Source organism: Macaca fascicularis, chromosome 4 (genome assembly GCF_037993035.2).
Source record: "Macaca fascicularis isolate 582-1 chromosome 4, T2T-MFA8v1.1".
Classification (NCBI taxonomy): domain Eukaryota; kingdom Metazoa; phylum Chordata; class Mammalia; order Primates; family Cercopithecidae; genus Macaca; species Macaca fascicularis.
In genome coordinates, this window is record NC_088378.1 from 143,111,581 (window position 1) to 143,135,262 (window position 23,682).

A 23,682-nucleotide genomic window follows, 5' to 3' on the forward strand; every position below is an offset into this window, starting at 1 on the left:
GTTCGTCTTCACATTCTGGATTGCATGTGTTTTGCCAAGGACTACAGTGCACCTCTTACCTGCTGCTCATCCACCCCAGTCAACAGGAAGTTGTCAATAAAACGAGCTGATTTAATATCCTATATCCAGTGTGGCTAGTACAGTCTTAAGACTATGCTATAGAGGGCAGGGGAGTTACAATAGCCCTGACACAAACTATAAATAGATGTTTTGTGGATCCCACATGAATGTGAATCACTCCATATCCACTTTCTAATTGAAGTGGAAAAGAATGCACTCACCAGATCCACAGCTACATGCTGTGTGCCCGAGGCTTTATTAATCTGCTCTATCAGTGATATTCAGACAACATAGAAGTTGCAATTATAACTCCTACTTGACCATACCTGGAGTAATTTCATCCATTCTTTAGACCTCATCAGGCTTCCTCGGGGACGGGTTGCTGAATTACATAGACACAACAGACAGCCTCAACACCACCCCTCATCCTTCAGCTCTCTATTGGTGGTGCAACCCCAAAATACTTGCAGTGTCTTCCACAAGACCCATCTGGGTCACGCTATGATTTTTGATTTGGCCAGATGGGGGCAGTGTCGGGTGTTTCCCTTGGGCTTTCAGCACATGATTTGGCCAGATGGGGGCAGTGTCAGAGGTTTCCCTTGGGCTTTCAGCACAATGACAGCCCTTACTCTATAGACTAGGGACTCAGTGTGGGGGTGACTCCACCTAACAGTGCATCAGTGTCAATTATGCACTCAGGGAATTGGAAGATAACGAGGGCTGAGTCTATGGATCCAGTGGTCCCATTGTAGGCCATAATGTGTCCAGGTTTACTCCCTGGCCTCCCTAAGCTGTGATGAGGGACATGATGGTGCTGTGGGCATCTGGGCATCCATGTAGCTCACACCTAGTGTTAATAATCCCCCCAGTTCTGCCTGTTTCCTTTCCCCAGTGTACAGTCTCCTGTGTAAATTACTATAGGTTCCTCTGCCGAATGACTGAGGGAATTGTCCCAGCATATACTTCCGTGGGGTTGCAGGGTCTTTCTCCTAGGGATATGGACTCCTCCTCTGTCACTGAGATCTGAATCTGAATCTTGTGGATTCCTCCTCTGTCACTGAGATCTGAATCTGAATCTTGGTTGAGGTCTAGGCATTGAGGATGGGATCGTGACTTTGTATTGGGTCAAACACCTTCACCCTCCTGCTCCTCAGTTCTTTCTTTCTTATCATAGACATCAAGCAGCGCCCTTGTTGGCTACCTGTCCTAACCTTGGGACATCACCCTCTATTAACCTTCCCCACACTACCTGCAGCTCGAGTCCTCTTGGCTGCTCCTCTGAAGTTGCCATAGTAACCGTGCCCTCTGGCTTCTGCAGGTCACTGTCACCACTTGGTCTCTGTCTCTTCAGGGCCACACTCTTCCCAAGGATATTAATAAATGCAACTCTGAGACCATCTATACTACCATATCCCCAGCCTGCAGAGGACAACACCCCGACACTTCTTAATGATGCAGGTCCCTCTCACCATCACGTTCCTGAGGCTCTGGTGGAAAGTGTGTCCTCTGGGCCCTCTTGTAGAGCATAGTCCTGGTGGGCCTTCCCCATGCCCCCTTTCCTCAGCCTCGTTATTCCATCACCTACATGTTCCAGAGCAACTAAGACATGTCTACCTTGTTGAGAGTTGGGCATCTTTTTTTCCAGTTTATATGGATCCATCCCAGCAGTGGAATAACCTCCATTTGTCAAAGTCCTGGGGTGTTTGATAAACCCGTACCCTGAGAAAGTGCCTCCAAGCCAAATGATTTTTATTCATTCAGACTGAAATTCTGGTTCCTTAATCAAAGGCCCTCAAATTCCAATCCCAGAAGTGGTCCCCAGCCTCCTATGGGGACGTGCTAGCTAGTTCCTGCAAAGCTCCTAAGTGGGATTCCCACGGCATCATAGGGATGAGGCTTCTGTAGCATCTTCCAGCATAAGAAGTGGGAACCATTACTAGAAAAGGGTGAGCTTCCTCTGCATGCCCCGAAGATCCTAGACAGCACCCATCGCATAATCCTATTCCAGTTTGCAGAATCTCAGGTTTCCCCACCAGGGCCCTGACTTTCCTGTAACAGGCCTGCATTGGCTGAGTGTCAAACATCTCTGGAGCACTGTGGCCCTCATAATGACGTCTTCAGCTACCATTCCATGCTATCTGCCCTTTTGTTACAGGAGATAAAGACCTCTCCATGAGATACTGCAGAGGCTGTCACATGTAGCCAGTGACAGCTGTTAACATTCCACAGATTCTCATGATCCTTTCATAGGGCAACAATGCAGCCGAGTAGTAACCAGCCAACTCCCCTGTCTTTGTAGGTTTCCCCCAACCCCATCCTTATTCTACAGGGCATTCTATCACCACACCTGCCATAGCACCCTCTAACCAGGGCATCTTCTCAGCTCAGCACTGGTGAGACCCACAGCAGCTCAGCTGCACCTTGTGCCATGGAGTTTCTGTGTCCCCCACCAACCCGGGTGGCACCCTCTTGACCTGCCAGGCAGTGGGAAAGCTTATTTCAGATTCTCATTTTTGCCTGTTTTCATGGATCACCCTTCATGCACTTGTGTTAGTTAGGGTCCCCTGAGGAGCAGACCCCAATACAGTAGTAAACGTGTAAGGTTTTATTAGGGAAAATACTTGTGAGAGAAATTCATGAGAGAGAAAATGCTGGGAAAGCCATCAGACCACAAAGCAACTCTGAGCCCCAGTGATGTAGAGTGTTCAGGAAGGTCAGTTGGAAGCATCCTAGACCCCGTGCAGGCTAAGGGAAGTTCAGTAAGGGTGGGAGGGAGCCCTGAAGCTTCAGGCAGCCTTCAGAGAAGAAATGTTTCTGCCCTAATTTCTGCCCTGCTTTCCTTAGTCATTGACTGGAAAAGACGGGGCAGGTGTGGTCTTAGAGTAAATGTGACAATAGGTTTCAGGATTCAAAAGTTGGGGCCATCACCAATTCTGCTTCCTCTAGCTGAGGGGCTGGGATGTGCATTCTCACGACTGCCACAGTGATTCAGTGGGGAGAGAGGAAAAAGGTTGATGATAAAGAGAAAAAAAGATATTAATGGATGAACTGACACCTTTAAGTGGATGAGAAGGGATGACGTTTGGGGCACCACAAGAGGGACTGGCTCTGGCTGGGAGCGGGATGGTTAACCCACAACAGTCCCCCACGTGGTAAAATGCCTGACATGTGATGCAGCCGCAAATGCATGAGCAGACAGTGGTGGAATCTGGGAAGTTGTCTTCTAATGTGTTCAGTTTTCTCAGTGAGGTAGGAACCAAGGTCATCAGCCGATGTAAGAATGGAGGGTTGGATATGTGAGCACACAGAGAAGGTGTGTAAGAGTCACCCAGGCCCGGAGGAGGCTGAGGGTGAGCCATGCAGGGAGAGGGTGATTGCTGGCCGTGGTGGGGGCTCCCCATGAGGTCTGGGTCGTGAAGGTACAGAGAGCAGTCAGTGTGCTGTGTGTTGCTCTTCTGCAGCTCAGGGAGCAGGTGCAGTGTGGGCAGAGGTAGAATCCACCAGCTGTGTAGTTTTGCCAGGTGAGTGTGACAACTCAAGGGAGAGGCAAGGGAGGGATAGAAATTATTTACCATAGAATTCAAAACGGGTAAGGAGGGAGGAGAGGACACCAAGGGTGAGTAACAGGGAGTAGATGGCAGGATCACTAGATTGGGAATCTCAGTGGGGTGGAAGGATTGTTGGAATTGATGTACTGCAGAACGCACTTCAAGCCTGGAATGCAGGCACATAGGCAATGAGTAGTCACTGATATTACATCACAGCATATGAAAAAAATGATAGTATCTGTGTCCTCAGAGCCTGTGGCCACCTTGCATGGGATGAGTGGAAAGATGGCCAGATGGGGGGAAGTGCGAGATTGAGAGCATGGAAGGGTTGGGGTTCTTGGGCATGATGAGGCCTAGGGGATGACAAGGGCACGAGATTCAGGGAAGAGAGGAGAAGGTCAGGGAAGAGAGGAGTTCCAGGATCTGAGAGGCCAGGGAGAGAGGGCATCTTCTCTGCTGTATGGGTGTCTATTGCTGCCATAGCCATACAAATTACCACAAACCAAGTGGCTTTAAACAGCACCTAATTATCATGTCACAGTCGTGTCGGTTGCAAGTCCACACAGTCTCACAGGGCTAATATGAACGTATGGGCAGGTCTGCGTTCTTTCTTTGAGACTCTGGGGAAGAATCCACTTCCAAGCTCATTCAGGTTCTTGTCTGAATTCACTTCCTTGCAGATAGAACAGAGGTTTCCACTTCCTTGTTAAGAGCCAACCTTAGAGGGTATCCTTAAAAGAAGACAAAAGACAGCCCACTGAACTACAGTTGTCACCAGAGAAGTTTGGACAGTGTGTGCCCAGAGACCACCTGGTAAGAAGAGGATTCTGCTCCTCTCCAGGCCCAGGTAATAGACCCTCATTCCCAGGAGGAGGCATGGCTACTTTCACACAATGAGGGCAGAAGTGTATGTGGAAACCAGACATCCACCTGGGGCCTTCTGGTTCCCCTTGCCTCATTTTACGTGAGCAGAATCATCCAGCAATTCAGCCCGAGATGACTTGATTTCAAAGGGCCCAGACCGGTCAGGGCAGAAGGTTTGAGTCACACTCCTGGGTAATCTCCCAAGGCCCTGCTCCTGTGCTCTGACACCCTCAGTAGCATTGGTGCTGAGGCTCTGCTTCCCATGGGCTGTTCCCAACCAGTGACGGGTCATACCAGTGACACTAAGGCAGGACATTCCTGGGAGACAGGGGAGTCCTCTGATGACCAACTGTACCTCGAGGACTCCTCTATGGCCTTGCTTAACTCTCCTTAGATTGCCTGTGGTCTAGGACATGTCCAGGAGACCTTCTCTCCTTCTGTCCATCACGGGGGGATCACACTCGCATCTTGGTCTGTCGCCTTTCTCAGGGTAACCTGTCTCCCTCACTATATCTTCTGACAGGTGTGTCCCCTATAAAATGCTGTAACTTTAATCCCATGATGGAACTTGCTTTTTGGAGTATCTGGACTGCAAAATCATTTTCATCTGCACACCACTGTACTCTTACTTATTCCAATTTGTAAAATCCTTTTGCTTATTCAACTACTTCTATCTGCATTGGCACCATTTTGCTGGTATTTGTGTTATGCTTTTGAGTTTGTCAATGTTCATGGCTTTAAGTAAACTTGGGGGTAGTTGGTTACACAGCAACGGATAACTCATGAAGCCCTCTTATATGTCCATTATTCCATAGAGGTTAACTACATCTATTTTATTTCCTCCCATTTTGATAATATTACCCATACATAGGATTTCTAGTTTCTCAACACCTATTCTTTTCTTTATTTTAGTTTCTTTTCTCCTTTGCTCCTTCCCTTTCTCCTTCCTTCTGTCCCTCCCTCCCTCCCTCTTTTTCTTCTCTATTTCCATTCAACCTCTCACCCTCCCTCCTTCTCACTCCCCTTTCCTTCCCTTTCCCCTTCCTTTTCTTCTTTCACTTTTCCTTCCATTCCTCCTTCTTTCCCTCCCTTCCTCCATTTTTTCCTTTTTCTTATGAAATTTTCCTTAATATAAAATAACCCTGTGTGATTGTGCTATAAGTAAGCATTTTCTGAATCTATATGCCAAAAGTATAACGCCACGGTATATAAGAAACAAGTAAACAACAGGAAGTTATTAACAGAGTCTGAATGAAAATGCCTGCTGTAATTCTACTGCCAAGACAGTGACTTTTCACTCAGTGCCTTCGTTGCAGTGTTTTCAGAACACCTCATCAAGTATTACACATTTATTGTAAAAGTTTAAATAGCCACAATCACTTTGGAAATCATATTATCATTATCTAGTATGATTAAAGTCCATACAACGTATCATCCAACCAACCCATTCCTAATCATCCACTTTGGGGGGCTTTCTTACCTATGTGCACAGGAGACAGGCACACTAATGTATAAGGCAAAAAGTGGAATCAGCCACATATACATCAATAGGAAAGTAGTGAAATTGTGGTATAACCATAAAATGTAAACCTTCAGCAGTAAAAATGAGTGAATGACAGTCTCCCACACCACAGATAACTCCTATATGTAATGTGCATCATGGGAAAATAAATGCAGTAGGAATTTGCTTTACAGGAAGCTTAAAAACCTGCAAAACTAACTGATACTTGGCTTGGGCATACACACACACACACACACACACACACACATATATACACACATACACATATATATATACACACACACACTTATTGCACAAATCTTTAAAGAAATACAGAAGAATAAAAATCACAGGTTCAGGATAGAGTCTCCTTCTGGGGAAAGTGAATGGGCAGCAGCCCGGGGGAGCTTTACAGGTTCGGTGTTTTACACCAGTGCTGGCACCCTGGTAGTTACTTGATTGTAATTCCTAAACAGAGTTTTCCAAATTAAAATAGACCTGTTTTTTATAGAAATGAAAGAGAAAAGAATTTCAAAGTTCACTTCAAGGATCCTTAACAAGAACTACTTACATTTGAAGAAAACCACAGAGAATTGTAAGGAGCCACGTGACAGAGAGGACCAGGATGCCATGAAAATGACCTTGGCTAAAAATAGGCCATTGGATGCTTCGCTCACTGGCATCTCTCTAGGTTTTCAATTATACAATGTTCAATTTGCTGTGCAAGGTAATTCCACCTTGCAAAGGATCTGATGTTACATTTTACCACACATAAAACTGAATTAAACTTTTACGGAATTGGAAATGCACATCATTCATCAAAACATATGAAACAAGAAAAGAGTAGGAAGGAATACCCAGTGATGGAATAGCAAATATAAATGGAAAACAGAATAGGACTGCTAAAAAGAAAAAAAATTTGGAAGCACATAATAGAGTGCTAATGGAATCATAGTGGTGTCCAAATCACTTCTATCACATCTCATTGAATACCATAACAAAAGATGTTAAGTTTATTATAGAATGCCCACCGAATAGTAAGTTTTTGAGGAAAAAAAAAAACTTGTTTCTCAATTCGAGCTAACCATTTCGGGCTACAGATTCAAACCAAAGTTATTGGCATCGTGTTAAGCTAGATGGGCTGAATAAAGTATGAGATTCACGTTTTCGTAAGTGAAAAGCGATTTGATTAGGCAATTTTTTTCTAAGTGAATGCAACTTTATTAGAGAAGTAAAGAAACAAAAGAACAGCTACTCCATAGAGCAGAGGTTTTTTTTTTTTTTTTTTTTAAGTGCAGGCAAATGTTTAGTGAAGATGCTATTTCAATAAGAAAATTGGTGCTCGGGGCATATTTCCACTAAATTTGAGACATCTTAGACAAAACAAAGACTTATTTGCAAGGCGTTAGTTTTAAGGGACTGAAGTCTTGGAACTATTTGATCTAGTTACTCTATGTTCTCAACTGTGTTAACTCATTGAAGAGAATATTGTTATTTAATAACAATGGTATTGGCAGGAAAAACTGAGATACTGTTGTATCTCCTTACTCTGTCTCCAACTGTGTTTCCCTTAGCACCCAAAGCTCTGTGATTTCTCAAACTTTTAATCATGAATTTAAAAAGAGAAGCTTATCATGGAATTAGAAACAAACTATTTTAAAATTCATGACGATCCAAAAAGAGCTTGTATAGCCAGAAGAATCCTAAGCAAAAAGAAAAAGCTGGAGGCATCAGGCTACCCGACTTAGAACTATACTACAAGGCTACAAAAACAGGCACATAAACCAATGGGACAGAATAGAGAACTCAGAAAAGAGACTGCACATCTACAACCATTTGATCTTCAACAAACCTGACAAAAACAAGCAATGGGGAAAGGATTCCCTATTTAATAAATGATGCTGGGAGAACTGGCTAGCCACATGCAGAAAATTGAAACTGGACACCCTCCTTACATTTTACACAGAAGTTAACTCAAGATGGATTAAAGATTTAAACGTAAAATCCAAAACTAGAAAAACCCTGGGAGAAAATCTAGGCAATACCATTCCAGACATAGGGATGGGCAAAGATTTTATGATGAAATCGCCAAAAGCATCTGCCACAAAAGCAAAACTTGACAAATGGGATCTAATTAAACAAAAGAGCTTCTGCACAGCAAAAAAAAACTATCATCAGAGCAAACAGACATCCTATGGATGGGAGAAAATTTGTGCAATCTATTCATCTGACAAAGTTCTAATATTCAGAATCTACAAAGAACTTAAGCAAATTTACACGAAAAAAACAACTTCATTAAAAAGTGGACAAAGGACCTGAACAGACACTTCTCAGGAGACGCACATGTGCCCAACAAAAATATGAAAAAAAGGTCAACATCACGGATCATTACAGAAATGCAAATCAAAACCACAAATGAGATACCATCTCATGCCAGTCAGAATGGCAATTATTAAAAAGTCAAGAAACAACAGATGCTGGCGAGGTTGCAGAGAAACAGGAATGCTTTTACACTGTTAGAGGAAAATAAATCGGTTAATCCACTGTGGAAGACAGTGTGGCAATTCCTCAAAGATTTAGAACCAGAAATACCATTTGACCCAGCAATCCCAATACAGGATATATACCCAAAGGAATATAAATCATTCTATTATAAAGATATATGCATGTTTACACTCATTGCAGCACTATTCACAGTGGAATAGTGAATAGTGAATAGTCCTTAGCGAAGACATGGAATCAACCCAAATGCCCATCAATGATGGACTGGATAAAGAAAATATGGTACATATACACCATGGAATATTATGCAGCCATAAAAAGGAATGAGATCAAGTCCTTTTCAAGGATATGGATGAGCTGGAAGCCATTATCCTCAGGAAACTCACACAGGAACAGAAAACCAAACAACACATGTTCTCTTTTATAATTGGGAACTAAGCAATGGGAACACATGGACACAGCAAGAGGAACAACACACACTGGGGCCTGTTGGGAGAGGGCAGTGGTAGGAGGATCATTAGCAAAAACAGCTAATGCATGCCAGGGTTAATGCCTAGGTGATGAGTTGATAGGTGCAGCAAACCACCATGGCACACGTTTACCTATGTAACAAACCTGCACATCTTGCACATATACCCTGGAACTTAAAATACAATTAAATTAAAAGACAAGCTTAAAGAGTTAATGAAAAATAATTAGATAATAGAAGTCTTTGATTTTGAAAAACCAGAAACAATAGTTTTAATTTTGCTTTTAACATATATTCAAATCGTTTGATACTGTTCCCTTCCTGAGGTGCAGCTTAATTCCCCCTCTTGAGTGTGGCTTGGACTTAATGAGGCACTTCTGATATGGACTGGCTCTGTGTTCCCACCCAAATCTCATCTTGAATTGTCATTCGAATTGTAATCCCTACCTGTTGGGGGAGGGACCACATGGGAGGTGATTGGATCATGGGGACAGTTCCCCCATGCTGTTCTCATGATACTGAGGGAATTCTCATGAGATGTGACGGTTCTATAAGAGGCATTTTCCTGCTTCATTCTGCATTTCTCTCTCCTGCCACCATGTGAAGAAGGACATGTTTGCTTCCACTTCTGCCATGACTCTAAGTTTCCTGGGGCAGGCTCCTCAGCAATGCAGAACTGTGAGTCAGTTAAATCTCTTTCCTTTATAAATCACCCAATCTCAGGTATTTCTTTATAGCAGTGTGAGAATGCACTAATACAACTCCTAACTTATAGAATAATGCTGACATAACAGTTTGTGACGTTGGGTGTAGAACATAAAACTCACTGCAGCTTCCACCTTCTCTCTCTCTCTCTGTCTCTGGGATCATGAGCTCTGGGGGAAGCCAGCTGCTTTGCCATAAGCAGCCCTGCAGGAAGGTCCATGTGACTGAGAACTGAGGCCTTCTGGGACTAGATAACAAAGAACTAGGCCTTTTCCAACAGCCATGTGACTGATCCATCTTTCTTGTGAATCCTCAGCCCCAGTGAAGTCCTCAGATGATGCAGCCCTTGACTGACAACTGGACTGCAATCTTGTGAGAGGTCCTGAGCCAGAAGCACTCAGGGAAACCTCTCCTGGATTCCTAACCATTGGAAACTGTGGGAGATGATGAATATTTGTTGTTTTGAGCTAAGTGTTACATAATTTGTTACTCAATGGTAAATAAATAATACATTTTCACAAGAGAGGATGTATTATTACATGTTAAATTGCATTTGCTCCAAATGTATCATCATCATCATTATTATTTTTGAGACAAGGTCTCACTCTGTAACCCAGGCTGGAGTGCGGTGGCATGATCACCATGCACTGCAGTGTCGACCTCCTGGGCTCAAGGGACCTTCTGATCTCAGCCTCCTGAGTAGCTGGGACTACAGGCATGAACCACCATGCCTAACTAATTTTCTAATATTTCTGTAGAGATGGGGGTTTTGCCCAGGCTGTTCTTGAACTTCTGGAGTCAACAAATCTGCCTTCCCCTGCCTTCCACAGTGCTAGGATAGCAGGCGTGAGCCACCACATCTGGCCTAAAGAAATTATAAGATATTAAACATGTAATTTAGTTTTCAAAGGTAAGGAGAATTTCCATGGCCGAAGAGGATGTAGTTTAATATCGTTCACAATGATCACTTTACTTGAACTTCAATTTCCTACTGTTTCTCAATTAAACAGAAAAGGAAGATCCAATCCTTGCTGGGCTGATTCTATGATGGCCCCAACAGCCAGCTCCTGGTCATTCACCTTCCCCCAGTGATTCAACCAACTCTAATGTAGGTGCTGCTGTGAAGGGATTTAGCAGATATAATTAAGCGCCTCAATTAGTTGACTTTAGGCTGGGTTTCTCCTGCTTGGACTGTCCTAATCAGGTGAGCCCTTGAAAGGACTGGGTTCTTCCTGAGCATAGAGAAACAGAGTGTGAGAAGGATTCAGCATGCGGGGTTTCCTCCACCGTGGGCTTTGAAAATGAAGAGGCTATGGGTCGGGTGCGGTGGTTCATGCCTGTAATCCCAGTACTTTGGGAGGCTGAGGCAGGCAGATCAAGAGGTCAGGAGATTGAGACCATCCTGAGTAACACGGTGAAACCCTGTCTCTACTAAAAATACAAAAAAAAAAAAAAAAAAAAAAAAAAAATTAGCCGAGCGTAGTGGCGGGCGCCTGTAGTCTCAGCTACTTGGGAGGGTGAGACAGGAGAATGGCGTGAACCAGGGAGGTGGAGCTTGCAGTGAGCTTGGATTGCACCACTGCACTCCAGCCTGGGCTACAGAGCAAGACTCTGCCAAAAAAAAAAAAAAAAAAAAAAAAAAAAAAAGGGGCTGTGTAGGAAAGAACGCTGGTGAACACCAGGAATTGAGCGCAGCCCTTCACGTTCTCTACATTGACAACCAGCAAGGAACAGGGACTTTAGTCTTACAACTGTAAGAAACTGCATTCTGCCACCTCTCTATAAACCTGAAGGAGGATTCCAAATGAAAACACAGCTTTGGGAAGCCCAGAACAGAGATTCTATCCACATCTTGCCCAGATTTCTGACGAAGGAACTAGAAGTAGATAAATGGGTGTTGTTTTGCCAGGGGTGGTAGTACATGAATGAATTGATGAATTGATATGCACACTAGTTACATAAAATAAAATCTTTCTGAACTTTTTCAGTGTTTTACACTTCATAATTATCTGGGATGCATTTTAATACACTCATATTTCATTCATTAAGTCTATAAAAATTAATTTAGTGCCTATGATGAACCAGGTATCCCTTCATATACTCACCTGCCTGACACTCCAGAAGCTTCACAAGACCGAGGTGGAGACACCAGAGTGTTTTAGGTGGAGAAATGACACACTCTGACTGACAGGAGCAGGACCACTGTGAAGACAACAGTCACGTAGCAGGTCATGGGACAGTGCTAGTGTCACAATTCACAAGTGACAGTGCGGTGGGGACTAAAGGGAGAGGAGGGTCTGAAGGATGAGAGGGACTGAAGGAAGGCCTGGAGAAGCAGGCGCTGAGGAAAAGGACCAGAGGAAAGAATTCGAAAGCAGCAGAATTCTTAGGTTTCAATACATTGTTTTATGGATTTTAATATATCCATCTACAGAGCCTAGCAGGGTGTCCTTGGCAGTTGGCCTTTAATACGTTATGTGGGTCTGCCTAAAAACTAATTGCTTTTATGTTAATCAGGTTTTAAAAATACTAAGTGTTCCTATAAAATATACACAACACTTAGAAATGGATACTTCCTAAAAACAGGCAGTGCATGAGCACTGGTGAGGGGCATTGTGACTGCATTGAACAGTTGCAACTGTGAGGTGAATAGTCTGTAATGTTTGCGGACATATAGTCTGCAAACTATATGTCTGCTTTTTGCAACATACAGTAACACAGTGTGCTAGTTTATACTGAGGAAATATCCAGGACTCACAGAGAAACTCAGAGCTCTGGAATGATGGTACATTTAAAATACGACAAGCGGGAGTCACAGACACATTGTTTGCGAAAGTGAAATTTAGGAGCTTTGTGAGTCCTGTTGTAACGCTTTCGGACACATCTATAAATCAAGGGGCCAAAGTCACATTTTTTACCGATTAGATTCGATCATTCGGGGGTTACCAAGATTCTACAACCCAATGTATTTAATAAACAAACAGCAATCTGATCTCTATTCTGTCTCATGCACTCAGGCGCAACTTTTCCAGATTTAAAAAGAAAAACAACAACAACCAAAAAACAAACAAAAAGTCTCTATACCTTCATTCCCAGAGTAAGCTCAGTCTCTGGCACAAAGCTCCGTGGGGTGAGTTTTCTTCTAGAAGAGTCCTGGGGGACAGGTAAGGAGTGGGAGGCAGGGAGTCCAGTTCAGGGATGGAGATTCCGGGATGAAAAGTGAAGGGAGAGTGACGGGGCCCATGCCCAGGGGTTTCTCAGACAGCTCCTGGGCCAAGACTCAGGGAAACAGTGAGACAGAGCGCTTGGCACAGGAGGAGCGGGGTCAGGGCGAAGTCCCAGGGCCCCAGGTGTGGCTCTCAGGGTCTCAGGCCCCGAAGGCGGTGTATGGATTGGGGAGTCCCAGCGTTGGGGATTCTGCATCTCCGCAGTTTCTCTTCTTCTGACAACCTGCGTCGTGTCCTTCTTCCGGAATACTCACGACGCGGACCCCGTTCTCACTCCCATTGGGTGTCGGGTTTCTAGAGACGCCAATCAGCGTCGCCACAGTCCCGGTTCTAAAGTCCCCACTCACCCACCAGGACTCAGAGTCTCCGCAGACGCCAAGGATGGCGGTCATGGCGCCCCAAACCCTCCTCCTGGTGCTCTCAGGGGTCCTGGCCCTGACCCAGACCCGGGCGGGTGAGTGCGGGGTCGCGAGGGAAACGGCCTCTGCCGGGAGCAGCGAGGGCCCCTCCCGGCGGGGGCGCAGGACCCGGGGAGCCGCGCCGGGAGGAGAGTCGGGCGGATCTCAGCCTCTCCTCGCCCCCAGGCTCCCACTCCATGAGGTATTTCTACACCGCCGTGTCCCGGCCCGGCCGCTGGGAGCCCCGCTTCATCGCCGTGGGCTACGTGGACGACACGCAGTTCGTGCAGTTCGACAGCGACGCCGAGAGTCCGAGGATGGAGCCGCGGGCGCCGTGGGTGGAGCAGGAGGGACCGGAGTATTGGGACCGGGAGACACAGAACATGAAGACCGCGACACAGACCTACCGAGTGAACCTGCGGACCGCGCTCCGCTACTACAACCAGAGCGAGGCCGGTGAGTGACCCCGGCCCGGGGCGCAGGTTACGACCCCTCCCCATCCCCCACGACGGCCCGGGTGGCCCCGAGTCAATGGGTCCGAGATCCATCCCGAAGCCGCGGGACCCAGGGACCCTTGACCCGGGAGAGCCCCAGGCGCCTTTACCCGATTTCCTTTTTAGTTTGGGCCAAAATCCCCGCGGGTTGGTCGGGGCGGGGCGAGGCTCGGTGGGCGGGGCTGACCGCGGGGACGGGGCCAGGGTCTCACACCGTCCAGAAGATGTACGGCTGCGACCTGGGGCCCGACGGGCGCCTCCTCCGCGGGTATGAACAGTTCGCCTACGACGGCAGTGATTACATCGCCCTGAACGAGGACCTGCGCTCCTGGACGGCCGCGGACATGGCGGCTCAGAACACCCAGCGCAAGTGGGAGGCGGCCCGTGCGGCGGAGCAGCACAGAACCTACCTGGAGGGCGAGTGCCTGGAGTGGCTCCGCAGATACCTGGAGAACGGGAAGGAGACGCTGCAGCGCGCGGGTACCAGGGGCCACGGGGCGCCTCCCTGATGGCCTGTAGATCTCCCGGGCTGGCCTCCCACAAGGAGGGGAGACAAATGGGACCAACACTAGAATCTAGAATATCGCCCTCCCTCTGGTCCTGAGGGAGAGGAATCCTCCTGGGTTTCCAGATCCTGTACCAGAGAGTGACTCTGAGAGTCCGCCCTGCTCTCTGACACAATTAAGGATAAAATCTCTGAGGGAATGAAGGGAAGATGATCCCTCGAATACTGATCAGGGGTTCCCTTTGACACCGGCAGCAGCCTTGGGCCCCGTGACTTTTCCTCTCAGGCCCTGTTCTCTGCTTCACACTCAATGTGTGTGGGGGTCTGAGTCCAGCTCCTCTGAGTCCCTCAGCCTCCACTCAGGTCAGGACCAGAAGTCACTGTTCCTTCCTCAGGGAATAGAATTTTCCACGGAATAGGTGATTATCCCAGGTGCCTGTGTCCAGGATGGTGTCTGGGTTCTGTGCTCCCTTCCCCACCCCAGGTGTCCTGTCCATTCTCAAGATGGTCACATGCGTGCTGGTGGAGTGTCCCATGACAGATGCAAAATGACTGAATTTTCTGACTCTTCCCATCAGACCCCCCCAAGACACATGTGACCCACCACCCCGTCTCTGACCATGAGGCCACCCTGAGGTGCTGGGCCCTGGGCTTCTACCCTGCGGAGATCACACTGACCTGGCAGCGGGATGGAGAGGAACAAACTGAGGACACAGAGCTCGTGGAGACCAGGCCTACAGGGGATGGAACCTTCCAGAAGTGGGCGGCTGTGGTGGTGCCTTCTGGAGAGGAGCAGAGATACACCTGTCATGTGCAACATGAGGGTCTGCCCAAGCCCCTCACCTTGAGATGGAGTAAAGAGGGAGATGGGGGTGTCATGTCTTTTAGGGAAAGCCGGAGCCTCTCTGGAGACCTTTAGCAGGGTCAGGACCCCTCACCTTACCCTCTTTTCCCAGAGCCGTCTTCCCAGTCCACCATCCCCATCGTGGGCATCATTGCTGGCCTGGTTCTGCTTGGAGCTGTGGTCACTGGAGCTGTGGTTGCTGCTGTGATGTGGAGGAGGAAGAGCTCAGGTGAGGAAGGGGTGAGGAGTGGGGTCTGGGATTTCTTGTCTCACTGAGGGTTTCAAGCCCCAGGTAGAAGTGTACCCTGTCTGGTTACTGGGAAGCACCATCCACACTCATGGGCTGACCCAGCCTGGGCCCTGTGTGCCAGCACCTACTCTTTTGTAAAGCACCTGTTACAATGAAGGACAGATTTATCACCTTGATTATGGTGATGGGACCTGATCCCAGCACTCACAAGTCACAAGGGAAGGTCCCTGCTGAGGACAGACCTCAGGAGGGCAATTGGTCCAGGACCCACACCTGATTTCTTCATGTTTCCTGATCCTGCCCTGGGTCTGCAATCACACATTTCTGGAAACTTCTCCGGGGTCCAAGACTAGGAGATTCCTGTAGGACCTTATGGCACTGACTCCTTTCTGATATCTCACAGGACATTTTCTTCTCATAGATAGATAAGGCGGGAGCTACTCTCAGGCTGCAAGTAAGTAGGAAGGAGGCTGATCCCTGAGATCCTTGGGATATTGTGGTTGGGAGCCCATGGGGGAGCTCACTAACCCCACAGTTCCTCCTCTAGCCGCATCTCCAGAGGGGTCTGACCAGGTCCTGTTTTTGTTCTACTCCAGGCAGTGACAGTGCCCAAGGTTCTGATGTGTCTCTCATGGCTTTAAAGGTGAGACCCTGGGGGGCCTGATGTGTGGGGGGTGTTGGGGGAACAGTGGACGCAGCTGTGCTGTGGGGTTTCTTTGACTTGGATGTATTGAGCATGTGATGGGCTGTTTAAAGTGTCACTCCTCACTGTGATGGATGTGAATTTTTTCATGAATATTTTTTCTATAGTGTGAGATAGCTGCCTTGTGTGGGACTGAGAGGCAAGATTTGTTCACGCCTTCTCTTTGTGACTTGAAAAACCCTGACTTTCTTTCTGCAAAGGCACCTGAATGTGTCTGTGTTCCTGTAGGCATAATGTGAGGAGGTGGGGAGAACACCCCATCCCCGTGTCCACCATGACCCTCTTCCCCACGCTGACCTGTGTTCCTTCCCCATTTATCTTTCCTGTTCCAGGGAGGTTGGGCTGGGATATCTCTATCTCTGTCTCAACTTCATGGTGCACTGAGCTGTATCTTCTTCCTTCCCTATTACAATTAGAACCTGAGTATAAATTTACTTTTTCAAATTCTTGCCATGAGAGGTTGATGAGTTAATTAAAGGAGAAGATTCCTGAAATTTGAGAGACAAAATAAATGGAAGACATGAGAACCTTCTAGAGTCCACGTGTTTCTTGTGCTGATTTGTTGCAGGGGAGGAGAGTAGATGGAACTGTGCCCAGTTTGTGTTCCGGCCACCACGGGCTTTATGTGGTCACTGCTTGGCTGAGTCATCTTTGCTCCTTTATTGTCCTTGGCCGTTCAGTAGAACCTTGTCCCACCAAGACCTGTGATCACAGGGAGTTGGATGTCACCTAGGGCGGTCCCTGCATAGAAATCTCCTTGTGTTATCAAGAGATAAATTTTCAGACCTGTCCATATCTTGCCCTCCTCCCAGGGCTCTTTCCTGGATTGTATTTTCCATCTTGTCTCCAATCGTTTTAAAGGAACCGGATTCTGAAATTTGCAGAGAGGATGGGTCCCCTAGTTTCTCATCACAAGTAACCTTCTGTTGGAGCTCCTCTTCTGCTGTCCTACTCATCTTCCTGCCCTGAGTTGTAGTAATCCTAGCACTGGCTCCAATCCAAACTCATGGATGTATAAAGCAGAGTCTAATTTAGATTCATATGTGGTTGGAAAATTGTACCCATAAGGCTAGGGTTATTGTTCCTGAAGAGAAAAATATGGTTGTGTGCTGCAGTGTGCAGGAGGGTTGGTGTGGGAGGAGGGGGAAGGAAGGGAGGACGCACAAGCAGCCCTGGTGAGAAAAGCACTGGCGTCATCGATGTCCACGTGAAATGATGTTGTTCTTTAGCTGCCACAAAACAGCATTTGCCCTGACGCTACATGAATAAAGATACTGCCTTTAGAATAGAGAGATGCTCTACAGTGATCATTCATTCCACTGACATTTGTTGTCTGCTAGGGATATGACTGGTTTTGCATTTAGAAAGCATCACTAAAGTAAAAACAGAAAAATTTCTGTCGTTGTGGTACATACATTCTAGATGCAAGCTTGTCCAACCCACGGCTCGTGGGCTGAATGTGGCCCAGGACAGTTTTGAATGTGAGGAGTTTTTGATTCTCTGTGGTGAATGTGAGACCTGGAGTGGGTGCACCCACCTCCCTCAGGGTCAGGAGTGAATGCTTTAGGAACCCTCCTTTGCAGTGACCTGCAAAAGATAGAGGACACGGTTACTGTGAGAACCCAGAGTAGCAGCCAAGGGGGCTCTGCCCTCAAGGAGTTGTGGGGAAGGTTAATGAAAGGTGGTGTCCCAGGGTCAGAACAGATGGGCGGCCAGCGAGGGCACTGCTTCATATCTATGATGAGAATGCAAGAATTGAGGAGCAGGAGGCCGAGGGTGTTTGACCAAATACAAAGTCGTGATCCCAGTCTCAATTCCTAGACTTCAGTCAAGCTTTAGATTCAGAATCCACAGTGGAGCTTAAGGAGGCCAGGAAATAAACCTGGACACACTGTGGCCCACAGTGGGACCACTGGGTCCATAAACCCAGTCCTGGTTATCTCCCCATTCCCCACATGCATAATTGGCCTTCATGCACTGGCAACTTTGGTCACCCCCACACTGCGTCCCTAGTCTGGAGAGTAAGGACTGTCAGTGTACTGAAGTCCAAAGGGAATCCTCTAAAACTTCCCTCATCCCAGCCAAGCCAAAAGCAATATTGTGCCCCAGGGTGGGACTTGTGGAGGGTACTGCAGGTATTGTAGGGGTAGCACTGCCATTAGAGATCTGAAGGATGGGGTGATGTTGGGGTTGCCTATTATCTCCATATAATTCAGCCATCTGTCCCTGGAGAAGTCTGATATGGATCAAGAATGAATGGAATTACTCCAGACTTGACCAAATAGGAGCCCTGATTGCAGCTGGATATCAGTACTTGGGGAGATTGATAATGCCTCAGGCACATGGCAGGCAGCCATGCATTTAGTGAGTGCATTCTTTCCATTCCATTTAGAAAATGGATATGGAATGATTCACATTCACATGGGATTTTTAATACATTTATTGATAGCTTGCCTCAGGGCTACCGTAACTCCTCAACCTTCTATAAATATCACCTTCAGAGATCTGGAAAAATCAGATATCTCGCAGAATACTAAATCTGTTCATTTCATTGGCAATATCACATAAATCAAGATGGATGAGCAAGAAGAGGAGAGTACACTGAATTCCTTGGCAAAACATGTGCACTACAGAAGGTGAAGATAAACCTTAGAGAGTTTCAAGAGTGGCCACTGCAGTGAAGTATTATGGGTCCAGTCATTACAGGCATGCAGGGCTCTCCCCTGCAAAGTAAAAGACACACTTGCATCTTGTATCCTTACCAGAAGGAAGGACGCACACTACCTGGTGATCCTCTCTGCGTTCTGGCAACACCGCATTCCACATCTAAGTATATTGCTTTGGCCCACTCTCTGGGTAATATAGGAGGCCAGCTTTGAGTGGGGCCTGGACAAGAAAGGATACTGCAGCAGACCCAGGCTGTGGTGCAGTCAGTCACCATCCCTCAGATCCTTGGTGCTGGGGGTGGCAGGGAAAGATGCAGGATGGAGCTCATCCAAGCAGCTGAGATCAAGTGAGCTGGCAAAACTCCATCTAAAAAAAAAAAAAAAAAGACAACTAAATGGAAAAGCAGCCTCCTGCATCAGCGATAACACTCCTACACATAACGTGCGTCACAGAAGAATACATAGAGTGTGAGTTCTCTGTATGTGGAAGTTAAAAAAACAGGTCAAACTGTGATTTGGGTATATATATACTTATTGTAAACATATTTAGTGACAAAGCAAAGGAATAATAAATACAAGACTCAAGATATAGGTTCCTTCTGGGGGATAGGATTTGACAACAGTCTAGGTTGGCTTCATAGGTTCTGTTTCTTATGCCAGGAGGGATGACCAGGTAGTTAGCTGCTTGATCATAAAACTTTACTTATTTATTTATTTTGAGTCTTGCTCTTCTTGCCTAGGCTGGAGCACAGTGGTGCAATCTCAGCTCACTGCAACCTCTGCCTCCTGGGTTAAAGGGATTTTCCTGCCTCAGCATCCCAAGTAGCTGGGATTACAGGCACATGCCACCACTCCTGGCTAATTTTTCTCTTTTTGGTAGAGACGGGTTTCACCATGTTGACCAGGCTGCTCTCAAACTCCTGACCTCAGATGATCCACCCACTTCAGCCTATGACATTGCTGAGATTACAGGTATGAACCACTGCTCCTGGCCCACAAAAACAAAACAATAGTGGCATTTTTCAAAATGCACCTTGTGTGCCTTTCCTGATTATTTGGAAATGAAAGAGAAGGCCGATCACGGTGGCTCACGCCTGTAATATTGGGAGGCCGAGATGGGTGGATCATGAGGTCAGGAGATCGAGACCATCCTGGCTAACACGGTGAAACCCCGTCTCTACTAAAAAATACAAAAAAAACTAGCCGGGCAAGGTGGCGGGCGCCTATAGTCCCAGCTACTCTGGAGGCTGAGGCAGGAGAATGGCATAAACCCGGGAGGCGGAGCTTGCAGTGAGCTGAGATCCGGCCACTGCACTCCAGCCGGGGCGACTGAGCAAGACTCTGTCTCAAAAAAAAAAAAAAAAAAAAAAAAAAAAAAAGGAAATGAAAGAGAAAAGAAAACATCAAAGTTCATCACAAGGATCCTTAGCAATAACTACTCCTGGTAAAACAAAGCCGCAGTTGGCTGGGCATGGTGGCTAATGTCTGTGATCCCAGCACTTTGAGAATTGAGGTGAGATGATGTCCCTGCACTCCAGCCTGGGCAACAAGAGCAAAACTCCATCTCAAAAAAAAAAAAGAATTAAAAGGAAAAACACCATGCTGCATCAGAGATAACTCTCCTACACACAACATACATCACAGAAGAATACATAGAATGTGAGTTCTTTGTATGGTGAAGTTAAAAAAAAAAAAAAAAAAAACAGGTCAAACTGGAGGCTGGCAGATCACAAGATCAGGATTTTGAGACCAGCCTGACCCGCGTGGTGAAACCTGGTCTCTACTAAAAATACAAAAATTAGCTGGATGTGTTGGTGGGTGCCTGTAATCCCAGCTACTCATAAGGTTGAGGCAGGAGAATTGCTCGAACCCGGAAGGCAGAGGTTGCAGTGAGCTGAGATCGTGCCACTGCACTCCAGCCTGGGCAACAGAGCCATACTCCATCTCAAAACAAACAAACGAACAACAACCACAACAACAAAAACAAGCCACAGCCAATTGTAAGGAGCCATGTAACAGAGAGGACCAGGATGCCATGAAAAACATGAAAAATAGCCTTGGCTAGAAATAGGTCACTTGATCCTTGGCTAATTGGCAACTCTCTACATTTTCTGATATACAATGTTCAATTTGATGTGCAAGGCAATTGTATCTTGCAAAGAATTTGAGAATTTGATATGTTACTCATGTGTTACCACCCATACAAGTGAATTAAACTTTTACAGAATAGAGAAAAAGCATTGTTGAGCAAAATAATAAAAGAGCAATAAGAAGGGAAAACACAAAAGAGCTGCTTTTAGAAGCACAAAATAACAGTGTTTTTCAGAATCATACTGGAGTCCAAATCATTTCTGTCACATCTAATTAAAAAACACAGTGAAAGATGTTAAACTGATCATAGGATGCTCACTGAATAGCCAGTTATTGAAAAATCTTGTTCCTAGTTTGAAGTTAACCATTTCCATCTACCACATCAGACCAAATCACTGTCATGATGCTAACTAAGCTAGTTACACAGGCAAAGATATGAGACTCACAATTTTCTAACTGCAAAGCACCCTGATTAGGCAAATATTTTTGTAGATGCTTGAGTAAGAAAATTTGCATTTTGGCCATTCTTAAACTGAATTAGAAACTTCTGAAGAAAAATGAAGGTAGTTATGATTTTAAAGGCATTATTTCATGGCATCAAAGTCTTGGGACGCTTTGATCTAGCTACTGTATTTTCCTTAACTTTGTTGCAACTCATCAAAGAGAACATTAATATTAAAGGCATTTGCAAAAAAATCTGAGATATTGTTGTATCTCCTTTCTCTGTCTCAAATTTTTAATCATTACAAAAAGGAATTTTAAGCTATTAAAGAAAATTAGTCACATACAAGAAGTATTTGATTTACAAAATCCTGAAACAATAATGTTAATTTTGCTGTTAACATGCATATAAATTCTTTGATTCTCCTCCTTTCCAGAGGTGCAGCTTCATTCCCTCCCTGTGAGTGTGGCCTGGACTTAATGACTCGCTTCTAACTGACAGAGTAATGCTGACATAATAATCTGTGACTCTGGGTGTAGAACACCAGATTCACTGCAGCTTCTACTTTGGTTCTCTCTTTCTCTGGGATCATGAGCCCTGGGGGAAGCTGGCTGCTGTGTCATAAGCAGGCCTGTGGAAAGGTCCATGTGACTAGGAGTGAGGCCTCCTGGGACCAGACAAGAAGAACCTGAAGCCTCTTCCAACAGCCATGTGAGAGATTCTTGTGTCTTGTGAATCCCCAGGCCCATCTGAGCCCTCAGATGATTCAGCCCTGGATGACAACTAGACTGCAACTTGGTGAGAGGCCCTGAGTCCGAAGCTCACAGAGAAACCTCTCCTGGATTCCTGACCATTGGAAACTGTGGGAGGTGATAAATATTTGTTGATTTGAGCTGCTAAGTTTGAGGTGACTTGTCATTGAACTTTTTCATTTGCTCTAAATTAATGATGAGATATCAAACATGTCATTTGCTTTTAATATTTAAGAAAACTGTCCATGGCTATATGAGATATATTTTATTATCATTAACAGTGACCGATTTTTTGACTTCCAATTTGTATGTTCTATTTAAACACAAAAGGAAGATCCAGGCTAAGCTAGGCTGATTTTATGATGACACCCCAATAACCATCCTTGGTTACTCACGTTACCCCAGTTACTCAGTTGACACTAATGCAGGTGCTGCTGTGAAGGGGTTTTGCAGATAGATTTCAGGTCCCCAGTCAGTTGACTTGAAGATGGGGATTATCCTGCTTGGACTGTCCTAATCAGGTAAGCTCTGAAAAGGACTGGGTTCTTCCTGGGAACAGAGACTCACAGTGTGAGAGGGGTTCAGTGTGAGGGGTTTCCTCCACTGTGGGCTTTGAAAATGGAGGGATCATGGGGAAAGAACACTGGTGGCCAATAGGAATTAGAAACTCTCCCCACTGTCTACTCTGATAGCCCGAAAGGAAACAGGAACCATAGTCCTACAATTGTGAGAAACCGAATTCTGCCAATGAGCTCTATATAGGCTTGGGGGAGAATCACAATCTTAAGATGAGGGTACTGCTTTTCGAAACCCTGAACAAAGATTCTCTCACACTAGGCCTGGATTTCTGATGAAGGAAATGTAGACAAATAAATGGGCGCTGTTTTAAGCCACTAAGATTGTGGTAATTGGTTATGTACTAATAGAAAATTGATAAACAGATTCAACAGCTAAACATATGACATGTTCTCCACTGGAATGAATTTATGAACTGATATGCACAGTAGCTGCATGAAACCAAATGTTCGCTAACTTGCTTTGCATTTTTCATTTTGTGATTTTTGTGTGATACAATTTTTAACACAATCATATTTCATTCATTCATTCAACAAAAATTAACTTAGTGCCTACTATGTGGCAGATATGCTTTTATATTCTGTAGACACAACTTTGATCAAAACAACCCAAAGACCCTGTGCTTGTGCTTTCCATTCTAGAGGCTTCTTGAGAGTGAGATGGAGCCATTGGAGGGTATTAAGTAAAGAAATGACACAATCTGACTCACATCAGCAGGACTGCTGACCATTGTGGGGAGAACAGTCATGAGCAGCAGGAGAGGGGACAGAGCAAGGGCCACAATTCAGTAGTGAGAGGGTGGTAGATACTAAGGGTAAAGGAGAGCCTGAGGGATGACAGGGACAGAGAGAAGGGCTGGAGAAGCAGGAGGTGAGGTAAAGGAAGAGAGAGAAAGAATTCTAAAGCAGTGGAATTCTCAGATTTAAACATAGTGTTTTATAGATTTTTAATGCATTTATCCGCAGAACTTGGCACAGTGTTACTTGCATCTTGGTCTTTAATACATTCTGTGGGACTGTGTAAAAACTAACTCCCTGTGTGAAACAGGTTAAAAAAGAATACCAAGTGTCCCAATAAAACCTGCA

General features: G+C 45.7%; 1 long non-coding RNA gene and 1 pseudogene across 2 annotated transcripts; one reads left to right on the forward strand and one right to left on the reverse strand.

Moving 5' to 3' along the window:
- Nucleotides 1-2,644: 2,644 nt before the first annotated feature.
- On the reverse strand, nt 2,645-13,053 carry LOC135970354 (uncharacterized). The gene is made up of 3 exons (XR_012434071.1): nt 12,734-13,053; nt 11,755-11,851; nt 2,645-4,339 (listed from the first exon to the last, which is right to left on the reverse strand). It is a non-coding gene; the product is annotated as an uncharacterized lncRNA (long non-coding RNA).
- LOC135970342 (patr class I histocompatibility antigen, B-1 alpha chain-like) lies at nt 12,943-22,976 on the forward strand (annotated as a pseudogene). Its single transcript, XR_012434070.1, has 7 exons — nt 12,943-13,330; nt 13,461-13,730; nt 13,973-14,248; nt 14,852-15,127; nt 15,230-15,346; nt 15,964-16,010; nt 22,013-22,976. The product of XR_012434070.1 is annotated as a patr class I histocompatibility antigen, B-1 alpha chain-like (transcript).
- The last annotated feature ends 706 nt before the right edge of the window (nt 22,977-23,682 follow it).